At 37.1% G+C, this 6000-nt stretch overlaps 1 long non-coding RNA gene across 2 annotated transcripts in view; it reads left to right on the top strand.

Annotated features, from left to right (window-relative positions):
* Positions 1 to 5558: 5558 nt before the first annotated feature.
* Positions 5559 to 6000, top strand: part of LOC139436412 (uncharacterized) — a 32720-nt gene continuing 32278 nt past the window's right edge. For both annotated transcript variants that reach the window (XR_011645664.1, XR_011645663.1), the window contains exon 1: positions 5559 to 5621. This is a non-coding gene — a long non-coding RNA (uncharacterized lncRNA). The remainder of the gene's footprint in view (positions 5622 to 6000) is intronic.

Here is a 6000-nt window from a genome sequence, read left to right as displayed (position 1 = left end):
GCTGAGCATTTTCATTTCTCCATGAATTCTGCTGTACATCCCTGACTTGGAAGTTCTGGGATCATCAAGGAGGCCACACACTTCCTATGCTTATTGGATTACAGAGTTTTTATTAACCTATTAAATCTATATCCCCTTTCTTCCACACTGAGAAACCTGATTCTCAAGGACACAGAGATGATAGAACTAGAATATTCCTCAATTATTCACTGCATAATCAGCAGTCTCAGAATAACAGTAATAAGCCTACCATAGTTACAATTACCAAAAGCACTTAAACGTTTTTATGCGATCTCTCCATTTCCTCTGCCTCCATTTTTAAAAATAGTTATACTATATCTACATTGTCAGAGCATAAAACCACTATTTACTTTACTCTCCCTCTTAGCTCTCATTTAGTCTTCATTTGACATGTAACTATATATTAAATGCTTACCACAAGTGTCTCTCTAGTAATTTTGATTTCCTGAAGCATATTCTCTTCTTAGGGAAGGCTCATTGGATGAATTTCCTGAATTGTCACATGTTGATAACTGTATGACTGTGCCCTATATACTTGAAAGTCAATTTTCCTAGAAACAAAATCCTTGGCTCACATTTTCTTTCCTTATTTTAAACATGGCATTTTCTTCTGGAATAAAGTGTTTCTGCCAAGAGTCTGATGATCTATTTTTCTTTTTTACATCGTGTGCTGGTTTGTTGTTGTTATTTATCCATTTTCTCAGACTTGTAATTTTTTAAAAAATTTTTCTTAGTTCTGCAATTTTACTAGAATGTATCTTGGAGTTGGTCATTCTGGTCAATATTCTGAGGTACATTGGCAAGTGATATGCTTTTTCCTCCTGATCAATGGACCACGTTATTATTATAAAATTATCTTCTTTTCCCTGGTATGACAGTTGGTGAATCCCAAAAAGAAAGACAATGTTCTTGAGCTAATCCATTCCTGCGGGTGTGAGGCCCTTTTGGTTAGACTACATCAGTGAGGTGTAACTTAAGTTGGGTCTCCACCCTCTTACTGGAGCTTTATATAAACAGAGACAGAGACACACACACACAGAAAGGAAGCTTCCATTTTTGACCCTGCCATGTGAGAGAGGACTCAAGGGTCACTAGCAGCCAATGCTTAAGCAGAAGCCCCAAAAAGGCTGGGCCCGTGGAGCAGCTCAAGGCTAAAGAAAAGAGCCATATGCCTGATAGCCCACGTTGAACTTGCCAAGAGGGTAGGGAAAGCAGATCAGCTGAGACTGAGAAAGGAGGCCCAGAAAGTGACAAGCCCTATGCCTGGTCACCCACAGCTGGGCTCCTGGAGATGGTGAGCCCAGAGGGGAAGGCAGGGACCTTGACAGAGATTGACTGCCATCTTGCTTCATCATGTGACAGGACCCCAGGATCACCAGTAGCTGACTTTGGTGAGAAGCATCTCTGATGGTGCCTTGATTTGGATATTTCATGACCACGAAACTGTAACTTTTTACCCATTTAAATTTCCCATCATAAAAGCCAACCCATTTCTGACAACTCGCATCAGCAGCTCTGTGGCAAACTAAAACACCTGGATAATATTATTTGCTCTGAAATCTACTTTATCTAAATTAATATAATTACTCCAGCTCTCTTTTGATTACTATTAATACGATATATCTTTTCTCATACTTTTACTTTATACTATTTGTGTTTTTATAAAGTGTGTTTCCTGTAGGCAACATGTAGTTGTGTTTGGCTTTTTTATCTACTCTGACAACCTCCACCTTTCACCTGGGATGTGTGACCATTTACATTTAAGGTGATTATTGATAATTGTTAATTGTTTTCTATTTGTTCCATTTTTCTCTATTTCAGTCTGCTTTGGGCTTAATTAAATATTTTTATTATTCTATTTTATCTCTTTTGTTATTTAGTGATTTCTTTAGGGTTTATAGTATGTATCTTTAACTCATCACTTTCTGTCATTAAGTGACATTCGAGCATTTCAAACATATTGTAAGTACCTTGTGGTACCCTCACCTTTCTCCCTTTCTGGCCTTTGTGTCATTGTTGTCATACATTTTACTTTTACCTATGTTTTAAACTCTACAACATATTGTTATTATTTTTGTTTAAACAGATGATTGTATTAAGAGATTTAAGTAGTAGGCAAAATTTATACACACACATTTAATTATCTTTTTCCAGTGCTCTTCATTCCTTTGTATAGAGCCATCTTTCTATCTGCTATCATATCCCTTCTGCCTAAGACTTCCTACAACATTTCTTGCAGTGCAATTCTGCTAGTGATGAGTTATTTCTATTTTTTATGTGTTTTTTTTTTTCTAAAAAAGTTTTTATTTCACCTTTGTTTTTGGCAGATATTTTCACTAGGTATAGAGTTTTAGGTGGATGTGGTCTTCTCACTTGCATTGGTTCCAGTGAGAAATCTGCTGTCATCCTTATCTTTGATCTTTTGTCTCTGGCTGAGTTTTTTTTATTTTAAGGGGGTCCTGGGGTTTGAACCCAGGACTTCATACATGGGAAGCAGATGCTCAACCACTTGAGCTACATCTGCTCCCTTCAGACTGATTTTGTGATTTTCATTTTATCAGGGGTTTTGAGCAATTTGATTTTGATATGCCATCATGTAGCTTTCTTCCTGTTTCTTGGACTTGGGCTCTATTGAATGTCTTAGATCTGTGTTTATAGTTTTCATCAAATTTAAAACATTTTTAGACATTATTTCCTCAATTATTTTTTAAGGACCCTCCCCTTCTCTTTCAGGGACTTCAATTACTTGTCTATTAGGCTACTGAAATAGTCCCAGAACTCACTGATGAAAATTACTTTTTCTCTGTTTCATTTTAGAGCATTTCTATAGCTTTATCTTCAAGTTTGCTAATCTTTTTTCTGCAATGTCTGATCTTCCATTAATCACCTCCTGTTTATTTTTCATCTCAGACACTGTAGTTTTCATCACTAGAAGTTTTATATGAGTTTCTTTTATATTTTCCATATTTCTATTTAACATTTGGAACATATAGAATACAGTTATAAAAGCTGTTTTCATGTTCTTGAGTGCTAATTCGAACATCGGTTTCAGTTCTGGATTGGTTTCTACTCAATGGTTATTCTCTTCATTGTGGATTTGCTTCCTACCTCTGTGTGATTGGTGGGAAGAAGCATTGTTCCCAGCCCTATGTAAGCAATAGGTATTGTTCCCTCTAATTATTTTGCTTGGGTTCTTTCCACAGCCTAGGTGTTAATGATCAGTACTCTGCTGAATAGTCTAAAGATACTCTTTTGTCCCGAAAACTCTAGCGCCTTTGGTCTCCATAGACTCATAACTTTCTCTACTTAACTTGGAGAGTCTGTGAGCTCCACCTGGGTTCTCCCTCCCTGTTACAGGAATTGACAACTCTTACAAAGCAGTGAGTTGGGACAATCATAAGGCTAACCTAATTTTTTCCCTATCTCTCAGGGATCACTGTCCTTCATACCTGAGGCCTAGTGTCTTGAAAACTATTGTTTCATGTATTTTGTCCTGTTTTTTTGGTTAATTTCATATAGGAGAGTAAGTCCAATCAATGTTACTCCATCTTTCCGTGAAGCAGAAGCATGATGTACTTCTTCAGTATGTGGTTTAAAGTCTTTTTAATTTAGGGAACATTTCTTGAATTACACATCTTGTCCTGAACTTGTTCTGTTCTCTTGCTTTGATTTTTCTCTTCAGACACTTCTATTATCTGTATGTTGGGTTTTCTTTGGCTATCTTCGATATCTATCCTTTTACTCTCACGTCCTTTGATCTTTTTCTTCACTTTTTTATTTTCACATTTTTACTTTTTTCATTTCTATTTCTATTTTGGCATTATCTGTTGTGGGTTTTGTTTGTTTGTTTTGCTCTTAGTGTTCCCTTGAGTTTAGCCTTCATTTCTAAAATATTTATTTTTCTGCCAGCTCATTTCTGAGTTTTCTGTTTCTGATTTTTGTTGTTTTCTCAAGTCTTACATTATTGTCTTAATGCCTTTTAGCTTATTTTGAAATAATAGGTTATGATTTTGATCCATTTTGTGGACATGTCTTTCTGGTGTGTATTCCATTATCTGCAGCGATGTTCTTTTTCTCCTTGTTCTTTCTTTTTTTTAATAATAACTTTGTATAGGCTTTGACTATGCTAATTTTCAAGTGGCATTCGTTTTCCTGAACATTTAGAATAAGGCTGGGTTCAGGAAAGCTTTTCTAGCCTCTTAATTATCCCTCTTCTTTTGTTTATGCATGGTGTTAAGAAATACTTCGGCTTGCTTTTGGTGGCTTCCTGGACGTCTTTTCCTCCACTTTGGACTGGACTTCTCTTTCTTAAATTATTTTTCATCATCTAAGTCCTCGTCAATTTTTATTATATTCCCAGCAATTTCTCTTCACTGTGTGGCCCTGTCCTAGAAGGAAGCCCTGGGATAGTTTATAGGGCTCAAGGGCATAGACTGATCCAGTCTCTTCAGTTCTCCTTCCCACAGACCCCTTTCACTCATCTGGTATTGGAAAGGGCAACACCGTCACAGTTATAGTTTATGTTCTCAAATTGGCCTACAGTGTTTTCTAGTGTGTACCTACTGGCTCTTTGGGGGTTTCTCTGTTCTCAGGTCCATAAGAACCTGTCCTATTGCTCCCTTCTTCTTCCTATTGAACAGATCTTGATAGTATGGGGGTTTTGTGGCTGTTGGTTTGGCTATAAGTATATAGATTGTCTACATCTACTTATAATTTGGGTTCATTAAATACTGCTTATGGGTTTATAGTTTTGATATCTAGTTATGCTGTCTGTTTCCATGTGGGAATTCAGAGAGATTGAAAACTATGCTTCCACTACCACTATTTTTCCAGAATCCTGTATCTGCTATCCAATATTTTTAAATGGCCTCTTCCTCTTTGGCAAAGCCCTAGACAGACCAAAACCAGGAAAGAGAAGTGAGAGGTATGACTACTACTAAGGTGAAATACAGAAAAGCATTAGATGGACCTAATGTCTTCAGTGTGGCTGCTGAGCATAGAGAAGAGGTATTAATATTTGGGGAAGACAGGAAAGCTCTTTTTTCATTATGAGAGTCAAGAGGACCTGACGTTCCCTAGACATGTATTATTAGATCCAGCATACACAGGACTTAAGCTACTTCAGGCTCAGGAACTTGCGATATTTTATTTTGTTTTGTTTTGTTTCATTTTAAACTGTTTCCACATTCCCACTGACACATTAGACTCTTCAGCTCTAATATTCTGTGCTTCTAAGAATCTCAAAATTCTTGATAAATCTTTTATTTTATGTCTTCTTTATACCCTTGGAGATGGGAGTGAAGATTTCGATGACCTTGCAACACTGAAATAAGTGATGGTGTTAGCATCACATGCTGAGAAATTAGTGAGAGTCCCAGACTTCCTACTCATGCTGTTATGATGCAGACATGTTGCTTTTTCCAAACGAGTTTGTCTAGCCTACTCTTGGAAACAAATCCAGACCATTTGCCAAGGGGATTAAAGCACTGGGCAGGGAGTATGCCTAAGCTATGCTGAGTATTCTGTCTTTTCTCCTTCCTGGACTGCTGAGCATTCCTGACAATCTGATTTTGTGGGTATACTCAGAGTGTTTGCTACAGGTAAATATGACTGTGTTTCGTTCGGACTAGAGATATAGGGAGTCAAAGAAGGAAGTGGAATATCCCAGGCGAAGACTGTGGCATTGGAAAATATGGTGGAATTAGGGTAAACTTTATCTCCAGATATAAACTGTGCCTCCTAACGACTTGACAGATGATTTGCAAAACAATTGTGTTTTCTTCAGTAAAATGGGACAATGCACAAATAGGGTTATTAGGATTCTAGGGTCCCACATAGCCCAGTGTTCAGAGCCACACGCAAAGAAAATCCTGTTTGGAAGAAGCTAAACGTATTTTAAAAGCACACCAGTCTTTATTTATGTCTCTTGGGATCCAATTTATAATTCTAGGCAACATAGTTTACAACCGATTTTTCACT

This window comes from Dasypus novemcinctus, chromosome 14, assembly GCF_030445035.2.
Source record: "Dasypus novemcinctus isolate mDasNov1 chromosome 14, mDasNov1.1.hap2, whole genome shotgun sequence".
Taxonomy (NCBI): Eukaryota; Metazoa; Chordata; class Mammalia; order Cingulata; family Dasypodidae; genus Dasypus; species Dasypus novemcinctus.
The sequence above is the reverse complement of the archived record's forward strand: the minus strand, read 5'-3'. Positions and strand labels throughout refer to the sequence as shown.